The sequence below is a fragment of the Triturus cristatus genome, chromosome 9 (genome assembly GCF_964204655.1).
Source record: "Triturus cristatus chromosome 9, aTriCri1.1, whole genome shotgun sequence".
Classification (NCBI taxonomy): Eukaryota; Metazoa; Chordata; class Amphibia; order Caudata; family Salamandridae; genus Triturus; species Triturus cristatus.
Genome location: NC_140592.1, coordinates 707,333,491 through 707,351,712, shown reverse-complemented (window position 1 = coordinate 707,351,712; position 18,222 = coordinate 707,333,491).

The window sequence follows — 18,222 nt, the reverse complement described above, 5'->3', positions numbered from 1 at the left end:
TAGAAGAGTACCGCACCAAATGAGGGCCCAGATTACTCATTCTCGGTGAACAGAGCCCCGCCCGCCGCCAAGACGCCTCGGGACGCTGACGGGCGCAGACGGGCGCAGACGGGCAGGACTCTGGCAAGACTCCGGCAAGCGACGGCGTCCTAGCTGCGCGTTCCCGCTGCGCGGGTAAGGGCGACTTTAAATAGGCGCCGAAGTGGAGGGAGGAGCGCCTGGACGCTCCAAGATGGCGCCCGCCAAAAAAAACCTGGACCCAATCCAAGATGGCGCTGGTCGCCGATGACAAGACGATCCCCGGACCACCCACAGAACCCGGGCCCACCAAAACGGTGGTGAGTATTCCTCAAATTAAATGCAGGTGTGAGGGGGGGGAGAGCCCAGCCAGTGCACAGCAAATAAAACAAAAACAAGTGCCAAACGCGCGAAAACGCGCTAAACGCGCTAAAAACTGCACAAAGTAAAAGATTAAAATCTGCAGCCCTTACAAACCGCAGCGCGGTAAAACGGGACCTTTCAAGGCTGACCGCCGATTAAAAGTGCCTTAAATAGGCGCCGAAGTGGAGGGAGGAGCGCCTGGACGCTCCAAGATGGCGCCCGCCAAAAAAAGCCTGGACCCAATCCAAGATGGCGCTGGTCGCCGATGACAAGACGATCCCCGGACCACCCACAGAACCCGGGCCCACCAAAACGGTGGTGAGTATTCCTCAAATTAAATGCAGGTGTGAGGGGGGGGAGAGCCCAGCCAGTGCACAGCAAATAAAACAAAAACAAGTGCCAAACGCGCGAAAACGCGCTAAACGCGCTAAAAACTGCACAAAGTAAAAGATTAAAATCTGCAGCCCTTACAAACCGCAGCGCGGTAAAACGGGACCTTTCAAGATTTGATGTTGAAGGAACACCTGCTCGAAAAATGTTTCCCTGAACTGCGTCAACACCTGGTGGATAGCAAGCTGACCAATCCCCGGAAGCTTGCTGAGGAGGCGGACATTTGGGCTAGTACCCGGGTGTCCACAAGGGGGACTGGAGGGGATACTCAAAAGGCCGGACAGGGCGCCCCCCAGAAGAAAGAGGGAGGGGAAAGGAAAAAGGAGTTCTCTAAAGGCCCCCAAAATAGTTTCCCAGGGAAGGGAACAGGATTCACCCCTAGGGCTAACCCACCCAGAAACCCTAATCCTGGCCAGAGTCAGCAGCAAAGGGTTGTCCATTGCTTCGAGTGCGGTGGCGTTGGACACTATAAGGGAGATGCGAAGTGCCCGAAAAGACCACCCCCTCCCATTGGAGGAAAGGCCCCCGGAGTAGTTAGTGCAGTGCTCGGGGAGGAGATGCCCTTAACTAAGGGAAGGGAGTGGGCGGGTGTCACTTTAGTGTCCCTGGGAGAACGGGAGATGGTTCCTAAGATCCAGGTGCCCGCAAATACCGTAAAGTATGGGCAGTGGGTCACCATCAACGGCCAAAGAGGGGAGGCTCTGAGAGACACAGGAGCCAGTATGACTATGGTACGTAGCCAACTGGTGTCTCCAGAGCAGGTAATTCCCGATGTACTCCACCCAGCCGCGATGGCTGACGGCAGAACAGGCCACTATCCGGTGGCCGAGGTTCCCTTTGAATGGGAGGGGGTTGCAGGTTCACTTCGAGTTGCCGTAAGCCCTGCCGTGCCAGTCGATTGTCTGCTGGGGAATGACACGGAGCACAATGCTTGGAAGGAGGTGGAATACCGGACTCATGCTGAGATGCTGGGTACACCTGACTGGGCCTGTGTGAGCACAGGGTCTGCGACTACCCGGAGAGGGAGTTCGTTTCGGCTGGAGCCTGGAACAAAGGCCCAGCCAGCTGCCGACCAAGGGAAGAACCGAGGACAGGAGGAGCCTGCCTCGGCATCCGCGCCCCGTGTGACGGATAGGCCACCGGAGGTGGTGGACCAGGAGTCCGCGGTGGGGGATGTTACCAAACTGGAGGACCTACCCATCCCGGCCGAGTGGCACGTGGAGGGAGGGCCGACCAGGGAGGAATTCTGCAAGGGCCAGAGGGAGTGCCCTACCCTTGAGGGACTGAGGCGACAGGCCGAAGCCCAGGCAGCAGGGAACGTTGAGGGGAACTACAACGTTTACTGGGAGGATGGCCTCCTCTACAGTGAACCCAAGGCACCCCTACATGGATCGTCACGAGCCTTCGTAGTCCCTCAACGTTATCGAGCCTTCCTACTGGAGTTGGCTCACGAGATCCCCTTGGCAGGACACCTGGGGCAAGACAAGACCTTTGCCCGTCTTGTCCCACACTTTTATTGGCCTCAGATGAAAGTGTCGTCCAACACCTACTGCCGGACGTGTGTGTCTTGTCAAGCCAGTGGGAAAACAGGGGTGAAGCTGAAAGCTCCCCTGGAACCACTTCCTGTCGTTAGCACCCCCTTTGAAAGGGTGGGCATCGACATTGTGGGTCCGTTAGATCCGCCTACTACAGCTGGTCACAGGTTTATCCTGGTTCTGGTGGATCATGCCACACGGTACCCAGAGGCCATACCTCTGAGGACCATTACTGCACCTGTTGTGGCTAGGGCCCTGATGGGAATCTTTACCCGAGTGGGTTTTCCCAAGGAAGTTGTATCCGACAGGGGGACCAACTTCATGTCAGCGTACATGCGGGCGATGTGGAAGGAGTGTGGAGTGACCTACCGGTTCACCACTCCTTACCACCCCCAGACCAATGGTCTGGTGGAGAGGTTCAACAAAACCTTGAAAGGCATGATCAGAAGTCTGCCTGAAAGCCTGCGGAGGAAATGGGACGTCCTCCTACCCTGTCTATTGTTTTCCTACAGGGAAGTGCCACAGAAGGGAGTGGGCTTCAGCCCCTTCGAGCTTTTGTATGGGCACCCTGTGCGTGGACCTCTCAGCCTGGTGAGAGACGGATGGGAAAGAACTCCCAGAAAGCTTCCCCAGGACGTGGTGAGCTACATGCTGGCCTTCCGGAGCCAAATGGCTAAGTTGTGGAAGCAAGCTTCTGACAACTTGGAAGCCAGCCAAGCAGTAATGAAGGCGTGGTATGACCACAATGCTCACCCGGTGGAGTTGGAGCCTGGCCAGAAGGTGTGGGTGATCGAACCAGGAGAGCTTAGCGCCCTCCAGGATCGCTGGTCAGGACCCTTTGAGGTGTTGGAGAAGAAGGGTAAGGCTACCTACTTGGTGGACCTGAAGACCCCTCGTCAGCCCCTACGGGTGCTGCATGCCAACCGCCTCAAACCCCACCATGAGAGGCCCGAAGTCCTATTGTTAATGGTGACTGACGGAGCAGAGGACGTGGAAAGCGAGCCTCTCCCCGACTTATTTGCGTCTCAAGAAAAGGATGGGTTGGTGGAGGGAGTGATTCTCTCCCCGTCCCTAACTCCTGAACAGAAGGAGGACTGCCGCCAGGTCCTGGGGCAGTACTCTTCGTTGTTCTCCCTTGTTCCGGGTAGGACTCACCTGTGCGTCCATGACGTGGACACAGGAGACAGCCCACCTGTGAAGTCAAAGATCTACCGGATGACAGACAAGGTGAAGGCCAGCATTCACAGTGAAGTCACTAAGATGCTGGAGCTAGGAGTAATTGAACCTTCCCGCAGCCCCTGGTCCAGTCCGGTGGTACTAGTACGAAAAGCTGCACCACCGGGGGCCCAACCGGAACTGAGGTTCTGTGTGGACTACCAGGGACTGAACTCAGTAACCAAGACTGATGCTCATCCGATCCCGAGGGCGGATGAACTGATTGACCGGCTGGGAGCTGCCCAATATCTGAGTACCTTTGACCTTACTTCTGGGTACTGGCAGATCTCTCTGACTGATGGAGCTAAGGAAAGGTCAGCCTTCTCCACGCCCAAGGGCCACTACCAGTTCTGCGTGATGCCCTTTGGGCTCAAGAACGCACCTGCCACGTTTCAGCGTCTGGTGAACCAGATCCTCACTGGAATGGAGAGTTTCTCTGCTGCTTATCTGGACGACATTGCCGTCTTCAGTAACAGCTGGGAGGATCACTTGCGTCACCTGCAAGCTGTTCTCCAGGCCCTGAAACACGCTGGTTTAACGATCAAGGCCAGTAAATGCCAGATCGGGCAGGGGTCGGTAGTGTACCTTGGACACTTGGTGGGTAGGGGAGCGGCAACCCCTCCAGGCAAAAATCGAGGCAATCATGGCCTGGGAACCCCCCAAGACTCAGACTGAGGTCCGAGCTTTTCTGGGCCTCACAGGATATTACCGCCGCTTCGTGAAGGGGTATGGGACCATTGTGGCCCCCCTCACGGAGCTTACGTCCAAGCAACAACCTCGACGGGTAGTCTGGACGGAGGCTTGCCAGCAGGCCTTTGTGAGACTGAAGCAAGCCATGTGCGAGGCCCCGGTCTTAAGGGCCCCAGATTTTTCCAAGGAGTTCATTGTTCAGATGGATGCATCGGAACATGGCATTGGGGCAGTGTTATCGCAACTCAATGAAGAAGGTCTGGATCAACCCGTGGTCTTCCTATCCCGGAGACTACTTCCCAGGGAACAGAAGTGGAGTGCAATAGAGCGTGAAGCCTTTGCAGTGGTATGGGCTCTGAAGAAGTTGCGGCCATACCTGTTTGGCTCGCACTTCCTGGTTCAGACCGACCACAGACCCCTTCGTTGGCTGATGCAGATGAAGGGGGAGAATCCCAAGTTGCTAAGGTGGTCTATTTCCCTACAGGGAATGGACTTTCAGGTGGAACATCGGCCTGGAGTGGACCACGCCAATGCAGACGGTCTCTCAAGGTATTTCCGCCTTAGTGATGAGAACTCCCAAGGGGTTGGGTAGCTCTCCCCACTTTCAGCTGGGGGGGACGCGTGTTAGACCCGTCAGCCCTTTGGGTGGTCCCTCCACATCATTATTTATTTTGTCCCACTTTTGCCTCAAACCCTGTTATAATTTTTCCTTTTTGGGAACCACCAGACTTTTTAGTGTTGATGCAGGATCAGGGAGCCATTTTCCCTACCCCTGGAACTTCTGTCTGAGGGCCTGAGACACAAAATGGTGGCCACCTATTGTCACCTGTGACATCACCAGAACACACTTGAGGTTTCTGGAACCTTCTGCAACATTCTAGAACCCTGGGACAGAGGGAGGCAGTTTAGAATGTTGGGAAGCCATCTCAGGTTGGCAGTTGGCACTTGACTGGAGAGGAGAGAGGACAGAGATTCAGAAGGAGGAAGGAGTGAGGCAGCAGGGGTGGAAACCAGTGCTTGGAGTGGGGTCCAGAAACCCACCCTTGATGCTAGTCCCTACTGACCAAGCCCAGCCCAGAGCCCTGTGTGGGACCAAGTCCAGAAAAACCATCTAAAGGACCTGAACATTTGGAACAGGCCTTACAAAGGAAGAACAGCAAGTTCCTGACCTGTACAGCAGTGTTCTCCTGGAGTCCTGACGTCGAGAAGCCTGGAGACCTGGAGCCCGAGGTGGAGAAGCGGCGCTGACTGAAAGCAGACGTCGTACCCGGAGCCGCCAGAGGTCGATAGAGGGCGCCGACGGAGGTCGTGGAGTCACCGGAGGTCGAGTAGGAAGTCACCTGAGGTCGAGTTGAGGCGTCGACGGGGGAGTGAAGTCCGCCCTCCGGAGTCGCCGGAAACCAAGGTGAAGTGCGCAGGAGGTCGGGAGTGGAGATCGCACTCCGGAGTCGCCTGAGGTCGAGACGAAGCGCGCAGGAGGTCGGGAGTGGAGATCGCACTCCGGAGTCGCCGGAACCCGAGGTGGAGCCGACGGAGGTCGGGAGTGGAGGTCGCACTCCGGAGACACCCGGAAGCGGGGAGACCGTGACCCTGTGACGCCGGAACACGACATCGAGCCAAGGCCGCCCAGCGACATCGAACCGGAACCGCCAGACGGCATCGACACGGCGTCAAGTGGAACAGAGCGACGCGACATCGAACCGGAGCCGTCCAGCGACGTCGACCCGGCGCAGAGCGGAGCCGATCATCGTGAAAAGGGCAGTAAGTGGTAGAATGGGCATCTGAGGCCCTGTGGAGCCCTAAAAGACCATTCTAGGGGCTAGAGGGGTGTTAGAACCAGCCTGGGAGTGCCAGGGGTGAACTGAGACAGGTGTAGTGACCTCTGTGATGGGTTGTGTATTGTGGGGGAGCCAGATCCATAGGTTACCCTGATTCTACCTCAGTTCAGGCCCAGCCTTGACCAATCTAGGTGGGACACCCCCCATGTCATCCAAATACCACAAGCTGTACTTGGGCATAGTAAAACCAGACTACCTCATAAATGTGATCTGATTTGCAATTGTTATTGATTGCTTATATTATTTATTGAAGGCGTTTTATTTATGGTCTGACTGTATTTATTCCTGCATAGTATTTATTGTCTGACAGTATTTAACTGCCCTCTGTATTTATTGCACCTATATTTATCCCGTGTTTATTTATGACCTGATTCTATTTATTGAAACCCCACTGTGGTATTATTTATTTGACCTGCTCTTTTGAGGAAAATCTTATTGTATTGTATTTATTTTCATGAAACCTGCAACTAAGAGAAAAAGATAAAGACAAGCTACTTTCTTTCATAATTTTTACGGTGTAGTGTCGTTTTTGGAACGGATGAACGCATGGTTATTGTGAGGGTGTGACGTACGCTTAGCACGGTGCCTGACCCCCAGCCGCTCGAGCCAAGCTACCACCGTGTTGGGAACCTGGTGACTGCTAACCCGGTTGCCCGGTTTCCAACAAGTACCATAAGCATATACATCAAGAATTCCTGTGCATCTTGCTGGACATTTTGAGTAAACTGTGTACATCCTGAACATACATCTAAAAGTTTTCTAACATCAGAAGCACTTTCTATTTTAGTTTTATCATTACTCAGCTTCTCAAAAAGAAAACTCAGCAGAGAACAGCATCTTTTTTCATGATTTAGTATTATCTGCTCTTGCAAACTTTCAAGATAAAATACAACATTCAGCACTACATTAGCGTAGCAGTTGACACCAGAGCTATTTTCAAAATGACAACCAACAACCTCTTCAACATTGTCCTTTTTCTTTTTGCTTGGAATCCCAAAACTCTCCTTTTGTTTTCTCTTCTGTACATCCTCATTACATATTCTCAATTCTCCTTTTCCGACAAACACGTTTTTCAAACACAGGCTACTGACCTAAATGAGGAGCATAGCTTCTTCTTAATCTATTATATTCCTTTACACAGTTTGCATCAGCACTAACTTTTGACTCATCAAAGTTTATCATGAATAAACCAGATATTTTTTTCACGCGTGTCAAAGCAACATATGCCATACCTTCTTTAAACACAGTAGATCCAATGTTTACAAAAGCACTATCTACAGTTAATCCTTGAGATTTGTGAATAGTTACAGCATATGCTAGAGAAAATGGAAACTGCTTCCTATGTACATATAAGTCTTTCACAAGCAAGAAACGAACTGAACAACGACAAATGTCTTTAACCTCTTCAATCTGATCAAATTTTATTTTTTAAAATTCAATTCCATCTTTTTTCTGGTAATTAACAAAACCCACAACTTTACCCATAGCTCCATTAACTAAACCTTTTTCTACATCCAAATTACGTCTTAAAATTACTTGACAGTTCATACATACATAAAGATTTTTTTCTAAACCAGCTGTTTTCGATATGTTTTTCTCTGGAGAATCCAATTTAGTTGTCAATTTGCTCGTCAATATAATAGTTATTCCAACTGAAAACAACGGCGGGCCCTTCTTGCCGCACCTCACACCAGTTCTTGAGACAATTGTAATGGTTATCGTGCAATCTACCCCAAAACGCCAGCCGCTGAGTGGCGCTACTGTGCTCCAGATCAAACGTCATAGAAAATGAGAAATGGGGGTGCACGAAAAAGAAAAGTCCGAAAAGATTCTTTAAACTAAGTGTCCATTTTAATTTTCATTTAGATTTTGTAGGTAAAAGGTTGGTCAGCCAACGCATTTCATTCCCTCAACGGGAACTTCATCAGGGCTGTAACATGATAAAACAACATAGATATTACCAATAAATCATAAGACACAGGACTTACAACATGAACAAATAACCATATAATATGAAAATCATACAGACAAAACAGATTTACAACAACATTAAAAAGTGTCCATGAAACTGCACCAATCGATACTGGACACATTTACATCACGTTAAAAACATGTATACAAACAAAGTTTTTTGGGGAAACGAGAATTGATTAGGGTTTTTTTAGGCTGTTTGAGAATTATCAGCCTGTTAGGTTTTCTTAAACACCAAAGGATTGAGCCTCATCAGGTTTTATGAGCACCAAAAACGGGAAAATCAGAAAATATTTATAAATAACAAATATTTTTTTGAGAATAAAAGAGAGAAAACAGAGAAATAACAGAAAAAGATAAAAAGTAGATAGATACAAAGTATTGTGAGTGTTTAGAAAAAGAAGAAGAAGAACAGTCCAGTCCAAAAAAGTGAGCATACCTTGAATCAGTATGTAATCTCCTGTGAGAGGACAAATCTTATAATATCCACGAAGTCAAGTACTTCAAGTTTCTGTAAGGAAGCATAATGACCCAATTTATGATAGCTGGCGGTCCATAACAAAGTGAAACTGATAATGTAACTATAATTTGACTATATATGATCCCTCTAAATTATCTACATAAAATATCTCCAAGTACATTCACTATATGGTGTCCGTATAACAACATAGAAGCATGTGAAGCAGTAATTACAAAGCATGTAAACCAGTTAAAAGCGGAAAGATGTATAAAGTGTGCACAACAGGCGCTGAGAACAATTCCATCTAGTAGGCGCAAGAATAAACCGGGCCCGTCCCAAACAACCAGTTGTACATTCCAAAGACATGTGAGGCGCCCTTATTGCCGATCATCAGCAATACCATGTCTGAATAATTTTCACCGTGTTGTGTACAGGCAGCCCATTGCCACAAAAAATATTAACATTCCAAATATAAGCTCCAGATTCGGCACCATATAGTCAGTCACTTCGAAACCGACATTCTAAGAGCAGGACAAATAATATCCCACTGCCACGAGTACAGGCTGTAGTTCGTTTCTACAAGCATTGTAATGTTCCTGAGCATCTAACATAAACGGCAATCGTCAGGACAGATTAATTGGTACGACGGCAAGTTCCTCGTTAAATGGAGAGCAGCCCGTCGTGGCGGACAGAAATACGTAACTCCGCCCCCTTACCCGAAAACTACAAATAACCACACAATAACCAACAGCTACAAATACAGGCTGTAATCCGTTCCCACAGGCATGACAGCATTCCAGCCCGTGTACACTCACCGGCAGTAACCTCTACGGAGTGATCAATACGACGGCGTCTTCCTCGTTGCAGATTGAACAGCCCGCCATTGTAAATAAATGTACGTGACTCCGCCCACTGAGCAGGATCCGACCAATCAAATTGAATGTAAGTCAGGGTGGTGGTCCATAGGATCCAAACCTAAGTCGGCGGCCATTGTTGAGAGGTTAAGAACGTACCAGCAGACTAGTATTAACAATATTTATGTCAACCAAGAATGTTTGAGCAACATAATAAATTAAAAATATTTATTCTCTAAAATTTAAGAAGTATATGAGTAGCTGAAAAAGCGTGCGGCATTAGCGATATGTAACTGAATTAAATCAAAAATCGCAAAGGACAATAGTGCAAAAGTAATGTCACATCAGTCATGAATAGTTTTAAGAATGCGAGAAAAAAGAAAAAGAGAGCAGGACTGTACGTGTAAACATACGGAAAAAAGAATAAGCACCATTTTGGAACGGGCAGTATGTTCCGAGTATATAAACCTGTGTAAGTGATTATGAACAGACACAATATTGGCGATATGTCGCTCTAGAACACGAAAACAAAAAAGAAAATAGAAAAATAGTATCAAATGACTTGTGGTTCATTTGAACAACCCGGAGAAATGAACAAGGATGTTCATTTACATATGTAAAAAACGCGCGGAGGCGCCATTTTAGAATGGGCAATATGTTCCAAATGGAAATACCACCTAAACTGGATACTACTCTGTGTATTATGATAGCACGGATGCCTCTTGTAGAATCCTGGTGGATTTCAAGGAATAAACAGGCATTTATCAATAAATGGACAGAATCATAAAGGTCTGGCTGCAATATTGCAAAATGAATATCTAAGAAAGAATATTATATCCAACAAGGTAATTAACCCGACCGATCATTAATAATGAGTGGCAATAAGAGGGGAAGAGAGCATGTAACGTGGGAGAACAAGCCATATTTACGTGACAGGTTTTCACTAGTGAACATGAAAGGGGTTCGAATGTATAGGCGCACGGAAAGTTAGTCATATCCGGTCAAGCATGAATGAGGGAAGTGTCGCTTCACAACTAGTATTCACATGTGAAATCAACAAAAATTAATGGATTTAAAAAGGAAAAGTAGATCTAAACGAATAAACAAAATAAGCAATCCAGGCTTATATCACTCATGATGAAACCAGACATAGTATGAAAAAATGTGCTGAAGGTATGAGTTTAAGGACAAATGTTAAAAATATGTACCCCATGCTTCACAGTCCATCACCACGTGTTCATAAGGAAGCAGAGACAGAGAGTGTGATGGAAAGCAAAAGGAAAATGGATTACTGGGGATGGTTATAGCCACCGATTTGGTCACATCAATTCTATAATTGTCCCAATATCTGATAAGCAAATGATCAATTTTGCACCATTCCTGAACATTACAGAAAATCCCTCACCATTCATTTCTGTGCTTTAGTCATTTTCAAGAAAATAGTGCATTTCATTATCACTGTTAAATCCTTGGATAGCACTGCGTAATCTGCAAATCCATTTTGCCTCACATTGCCTAAGCTGCAGTTCACGATCACCTCCTCTTTCTGCACTTTTCACATGTTCAATAGCATGGAACCAGAAGTTGGCAAGACCCTCATGTTTGTTAACAAAATGTTCCATCATAGGATATCTGGAGTCACGTTTGAGTATAGCCCTCCTATGTTCTTGAATTCAGATTTTTAGGCTACGTTTGGTGCTGCCTACGTAAATGGTTCCACAAGGGCATCCAATCACGTAGACAACAAACACAGTATTACAATTGATAAAGTTGTAGATGTTATAGTTTCGGGAGCCATTATAGGTAAAGTTCTTAATTCTATTGATCCCCAGTTCACAAATGTTACACATTGTACAGGTAAAAAAACCTTCTGGTTTAGGTGGTAACCAAGTTGATTGATTGTTACTACCTTTTCTGATGTAACTCGGGCATAACTCATTCCTTAATGTTTTTCCACGCCTATATGTAATCGATGGATTTATGTGAACCACTTTCTGTAGACCAGGTATCTCACATAGGAGATTCCAATGTCTCTTCAGCAGCTTAAAAATTGCACTGCTGTGTGAGGTATACTGGGTCACGAACCTGATGTTATTGTCACTATTCTTGTTTGTACTCCTGTTTTGTTTTTTCGTTGATGTTAAGGTGGCCTCTCTAGTTAATACACGTGCTCTTTTTTCTGCCTTTTCCACAGTCTCTTTTTTGTATCCCCTGGATAGAAATCTTTTCTTGACTTGTTGGAGATTTATGTCAAAATTAGATTCCTCACTGCAATTACGTCTGACACGTACCATCTCCCCGTAAGGAATATTTTTAATAGTAGAGCTAGCATGTGCACTTTCTGGATGTAAAACAGCATTACACGCGGTGTCTTTGCGATATAAAGTGCTATGGATGTGCCCATCTTGTATATAAAATTGTAAATCCAAAAAATTGATTTTCTCATTACTGAATTCAATTGTCAGTTTAACATTAAATGGATTAGAATTAAGGTATTCAAAATAGTCCTGAAGTTGTAAGATAGAACCCGACCAGAGGCAGATGATGTCATCGATGTACCTCCCCCAGAACACGATGAATTTGGTCCAGGGGGAGGCACATCTTCCCCACGCATGCCCCCTCTCATACCATCCCATAAAAAGACAGGCATAAGAGGGGGCAAACCTGGACCCCATGGCCGTACCTCTCCTCTGATGGTACCAGACGTTGTCGTATAGGAAATAGTTCCTATTTAGGACTAACCTCAACATTTCCATGATCATTTGATTTTGGTCAAACTGATCTGCATTCTCCCTGTCCAAGTAGAATTCAACAGCCTTGAGGCCATACTCATGTTGGATGCACGTATATAGACTGGTGACATCAAAGGTGACAAATAGGAGTTCGTCGGACCACTCAAAATCTTGGAATTTGTTTAAAATATCCTTACTGTCCTGAACATAAGATGGGAGATCTAGGACATGTTTGTTAATTCTGAGGTCAATGAATTCAGACATTTTCTCGGTGACAGACCCAATGCCTGAAATGATCGGTCTCCCTGGAGGGAAGTTCCCTTTTTTGTGCACTTTGGGGAGGATGTAAATACAGGGGAATCTGGGATTCTCCGTTTTGAGATATCTGTATTCCTGTTCACTGATCAAACCCATATCTCTCCATTCCCTTAACTTCGAGCTGATTTCTATAATCAGTTCCCCTGTGGGATTGTGGTCCAGTCTACCATAACATTCGTTGTCCCCAAGTTGTCGTTCTATTTCACCTTTGTAGTCTTTTATATCCATGACCACAACGTTACCACCTTTATCAGATTCCCTAATGACGATGTTATTATCATTCTTCAACCTTTTTAGTGCTAGTCTCTCTCCAGGTGTGAGGTTGTGTTGCTGATTGTTTATACACCTACTTTGTTTTTCCAATTGGTATAAACCCTCACTAACCCGCTCAGTAAAGATGTCAATATTTCCATGATATGTCATTGGGGTGAACTTGGACTTGGGACGTAACCCACTTTCTTTCGTGATGTTCTCCCTGATGTCAAGATCATCTAGAATCGTATGTATTTCCACCTCCTCCCCATCACTTAGTGACCGTAAGCATTGAATATTTTTAACCTCCGCTATTGTGAGGTCTGTTTGTCTTATCTCATCAGAGAGTTTATTTGGAGGCAGTTTGTCGTTGAAAAAATCTTTTAATTTTAACATTCTGCTGAACTTGAAAAGATCTACATGTACATTTGTGAAGTCACCACCCTGTGTTGGACAAAGTCCCAGCCCTCTACATAACAAGTTTGTCTCATCAGTATCCAATATCTTACTGGACAGGTTAATCACTCTTAGATCGGAGTACTCCCCATCCCCCTCATTCGTTGTCACTCCAAGTTTTTCTACTTCTGTTTGACTTTTCCCCTCTCTGACCTTCTTAGCAAATCTTCTGCCACACCATCCTTGCCCCCTTCTGCCCCTCTCCTTGTCTTTTTTGCTGTTGTGTCCTTTTTGCTTGATTGCCACTTATCTTGAGTCTGGCCATTTCTTTTTGGAAGGTTGTGGCTTCCACCCCTAAAGGGTGTGCATTGGGATTGGTATTCGACGATGTGCTCCCAACAGATGACAGGGAAGTGCTACTTGCTGATCTTATATCTTCACTAGCCTCCCTGGATCGTTTTTTATCATCCGCCACCACAGTTGTGTCATATTTTTTGGCAAATGTATAGATCCTCCCCTCCCTGTAATCTTTGTCATCCCGATTGATCTTACGTAATTTCTTCTCTTTTAGATAGTTTTGATGACCCTCAATCACTTTTTGGAGAATATCATAGTTTTTATCTATTAATTCCTTGTTGCCACAACCTTCTATTTCCTTTTCTATAGATTCAATCTCAGATAAGAGTTTCGCCCCTTTCTCTATGGCATGTCTGATCAAAATCTGCATCATTATCAAAGAGGCACCTTCTAAGTTAGCCTCCCATTCATTTAGCAATTCCTCACTAAGGTCCTCAAACGTGGGAAAAATAAGGATACGTAACCCTCTTGGTACTTTCTTATTATCTATGTACTGCTGGAGGGTCACCCCATCCCACCACCTTGATAACTCCTGTTTTTTTAGGCGTTCCAATTTCACAAATAGAGCACGTGGTCCCAATGTGTTCTGTGTAGTGGGTCCTGTTTGTGGTAGGTTAGTATTCCTTCCAAACAAGTCCTGTGCCATCTCCTCTCTATTGTCATCAAACCGTGGCATTTTTGGTTCCAGATGATGTTGAGTGCTTGCTGGCCCAGAAGAACAATATTCCAACTGAAAACAACGGCGGGCCCTTCTTGCCGCACCTCACACCAGTTCTTGAGACAATTGTAATGGTTATCGTGCAATCTACCCCAAAACGCCAGCCGCTGAGTGGCGCTACTGTGCTCCAGATCAAACGTCAATAGAAAATGAGAAATGGGGGTGCACGAAAAAGAAAAGTCCGAAAAGATTCTTTAAACTAAGTGTCCATTTTAATTTTCATTTAGATTTTGTAGGTAAAAGGTTGGTCAGCCAACGCGTTTCATTCCCTCAACGGGAACTTCATCAGGGCTGTAACATGATAAAACAACATAGATATTACCAATAAATCATAAGACACAGGACTTACAACATGAACAAATAACCATATAATATGAAAATCATACAGACAAAACAGATTTACAACAACATTAAAAAGTGTCCATGAAACTGCACCAATCGATACTGGACACATTTACATCACGTTAAAAACATGTATACAAACAAAGTTTTTTGGGGAAACGAGAATTGATTAGGGTTTTTTTAGGCTGTTTGAGAATTATCAGCCTGTTAGGTTTTCTTAAACACCAAAGGATTGAGCCTCATCAGGTTTTATGAGCACCAAAAACGGGAAAATCAGAAAATATTTATAAATAACAAATATTTTTTTGAGAATAAAAGAGAGAAAACAGAGAAATAACAGAAAAAGATAAAAAGTAGATAGATACAAAGTATTGTGAGTGTTTAGAAAAAGAAGAAGAAGAACAGTCCAGTCCAAAAAAGTGAGCATACCTTGAATCAGTATGTAATCTCCTGTGAGAGGACAAATCTTATAATATCCACGAAGTCAAGTACTTCAAGTTTCTGTAAGGAAGCATAATGACCCAATTTATGATAGCTGGCGGTCCATAACAAAGTGAAACTGATAATGTAACTATAATTTGACTATATATGATCCCTCTAAATTATCTACATAAAATATCTCCAAGTACATTCACTATATGGTGTCCGTATAACAACATAGAAGCATGTGAAGCAGTAATTACAAAGCATGTAAACCAGTTAAAAGCGGAAAGATGTATAAAGTGTGCACAACAGGCGCTGAGAACAATTCCATCTAGTAGGCGCAAGAATAAACCGGGCCCGTCCCAAACAACCAGTTGTACATTCCAAAGACATGTGAGGCGCCCTTATTGCCGATCATCAGCAATACCATGTCTGAATAATTTTCACCGTGTTGTGTACAGGCAGCCCATTGCCACAAAAAATATTAACATTCCAAATATAAGCTCCAGATTCGGCACCATATAGTCAGTCACTTCGAAACCGACATTCTAAGAGCAGGACAAATAATATCCCACTGCCACGAGTACAGGCTGTAGTTCGTTTCTACAAGCATTGTAATGTTCCTGAGCATCTAACATAAACGGCAATCGTCAGGACAGATTAATTGGTACGGCGGCAAGTTCCTCGTTAAATGGAGAGCAGCCCGTCGTGGCGGACAGAAATACGTAACTCCGCCCCCTTACCCGAAAACTACAAATAACCACACAATAACCAACAGCTACAAATACAGGCTGTAATCCGTTCCCACAGGCATGACAGCATTCCAGCCCGTGTACACTCACCGGCAGTAACCTCTACGGAGTGATCAATACGACGGCGTCTTCCTCGTTGCAGATTGAACAGCCCGCCATTGTAAATAAATGTACGTGACTCCGCCCACTGAGCAGGATCCGACCAATCAAATTGAATGTAAGTCAGGGTGGTGGTCCATAGGATCCAAACCTAAGTCGGCGGCCATTGTTGAGAGGTTAAGAACGTACCAGCAGACTAGTATTAACAATATTTATGTCAACCAAGAATGTTTGAGCAACATAATAAATTAAAAATATTTATTCTCTAAAATTTAAGAAGTATATGAGTAGCTGAAAAAGCGTGCGGCATTAGCGATATGTAACTGAATTAAATCAAAAATCGCAAAGGACAATAGTGCAAAAGTAATGTCACATCAGTCATGAATAGTTTTAAGAATGCGGAAAAAAGAATAAGCACCATTTTGGAACGGGCAGTATGTTCCGAGTATATAAACCTGTGTAAGTGATTATGAACAGACACAATATTGGCGATATGTCGCTCTAGAACACGAAAACAAAAAAGAAAATAGAAAAATAGTATCAAATGACTTGTGGTTCATTTGAACAACCCGGAGAAATGAACAAGGATGTTCATTTACATATGTAAAAAACGCGCGGGGGCGCCATTTTAGAATGGGCAATATGTTCCAAATGGAAATACCACCTAAACTGGATACTACTCTGTGTATTATGATAGCACGGATGCCTCTTGTAGAATCCTGGTGGATTTCAAGGAATAAACAGGCATTTATCAATAAATGGACAGAATCATAAAGGTCTGGCTGCAATATTGCAAAATGAATATCTAAGAAAGAATATTATATCCAACAAGGTAATTAACCCGACCGATCATTAATAATGAGTGGCAATAAGAGGGGAAGAGAGCATGTAACGTGGGAGAACAAGCCATATTTACGTGACAGGTTTTCACTAGTGAACATGAAAGGGGTTCGAATGTATAGGCGCACGGAAAGTTAGTCATATCCGGTCAAGCATGAATGAGGGAAGTGTCGCTTCACAACTAGTATTCACATGTGAAATCAACAAGAATTAATGGATTTAAAAAGGAAAAGTAGATCTAAACGAATAAACAAAATAAGCAATCCAGGCTTATATCACTCATGATGAAACCAGACATAGTATGAAAAAATGTGCTGAAGGTATGAGTTTAAGGACAAATGTTAAAAATATGTACCCCATGCTTCACAGTCCATCACCACGTGTTCATAAGGAAGCAGAGACAGAGAGTGTGATGGAAAGCAAAAGGAAAATGGATTACTGGGGATGGTTATAGCCACCGATTTGGTCACATCAATTCTATAACTGTCCCAATATCTGATAAGCAAATGATCAATTTTGCACCATTCCTGAACATTACAGAAAATCCCTGACCATTCATTTCTGTGCTTTAGTCATTTTCAAGAAAATAGTGCATTTCATTATCACTGTTAAATCCTTGGATAGCACTGCGTAATCTGCAAATCCATTTTGCCTCACATTGCCTAAGCTGCAGTTCACGATCACCTCCTCTTTCTGCACTTTTCACATGTTCAATAGCATGGAACCAGAAGTTGGCAAGACCCTCATGTTTGTTAACAAAATGTTCCATCATAGGATATCTGGAGTCACGTTTGAGTATAGCCCTCCTATGTTCTTGAATTCTGATTTTTAGGCTACGTTTGGTGCTGCCTACGTAAATGGTTCCACAAGGGCATCCAATCACGTAGACAACAAACACAGTATTACAATTGATAAAGTTGTAGATGTTATAGTTTCGGGAGCCATTATAGGAAAAGTTCTTAATTCTATTGATCCCCAGTTCACAAATGTTACACATTGTACAGGTAAAAAAACCTTCTGGTTTAGGTGGTAACCAAGTTGATTGATTGTTACTACCTTTTCTGATGTAACTCGGGCATAACTCATTCCTTAATGTTTTTCCACGCCTATATGTAATGTAATCGACGGGCCCGGTTTATTCTTGCGCCTACTAGATGGAATTGTTCTCAGCGCCTGTTGTGCACACTTTATACATCTTTCCGCTTTTAACTGGTTTACATGCTTTGTAATTACTGCTTCACATGCTTCTATGTTGTTATACGGACACCATATAGTGAATGTACTTGGAGATATTTTATGTAGATAATTTAGAGGGATCATATATAGTCAAATTATAGTTACATTATCAGTTTCACTTTGTTATGGACCGCCAGCTATCATAAATTGGGTCATTATGCTTCCTTACAGAAACTTGAAGTACTTGACTTCGTGGATATTATAAGATTTGTCCTCTCACAGGAGATTACATACTGATTCAAGGTATGCTCACTTTTTTGGACTGGACTGTTCTTCTTCTTCTTTTTCTAAACACCCACAATACTTTGTATCTATCTACTTTTTATCTTTTTCTTTTATTTCTCTGTTTTCTCTCTTTTATTCTCAAAAAAATATTTGTTATTTATAAATATTTTCTGATTTTCCCGTTTTTGGTGCTCATAA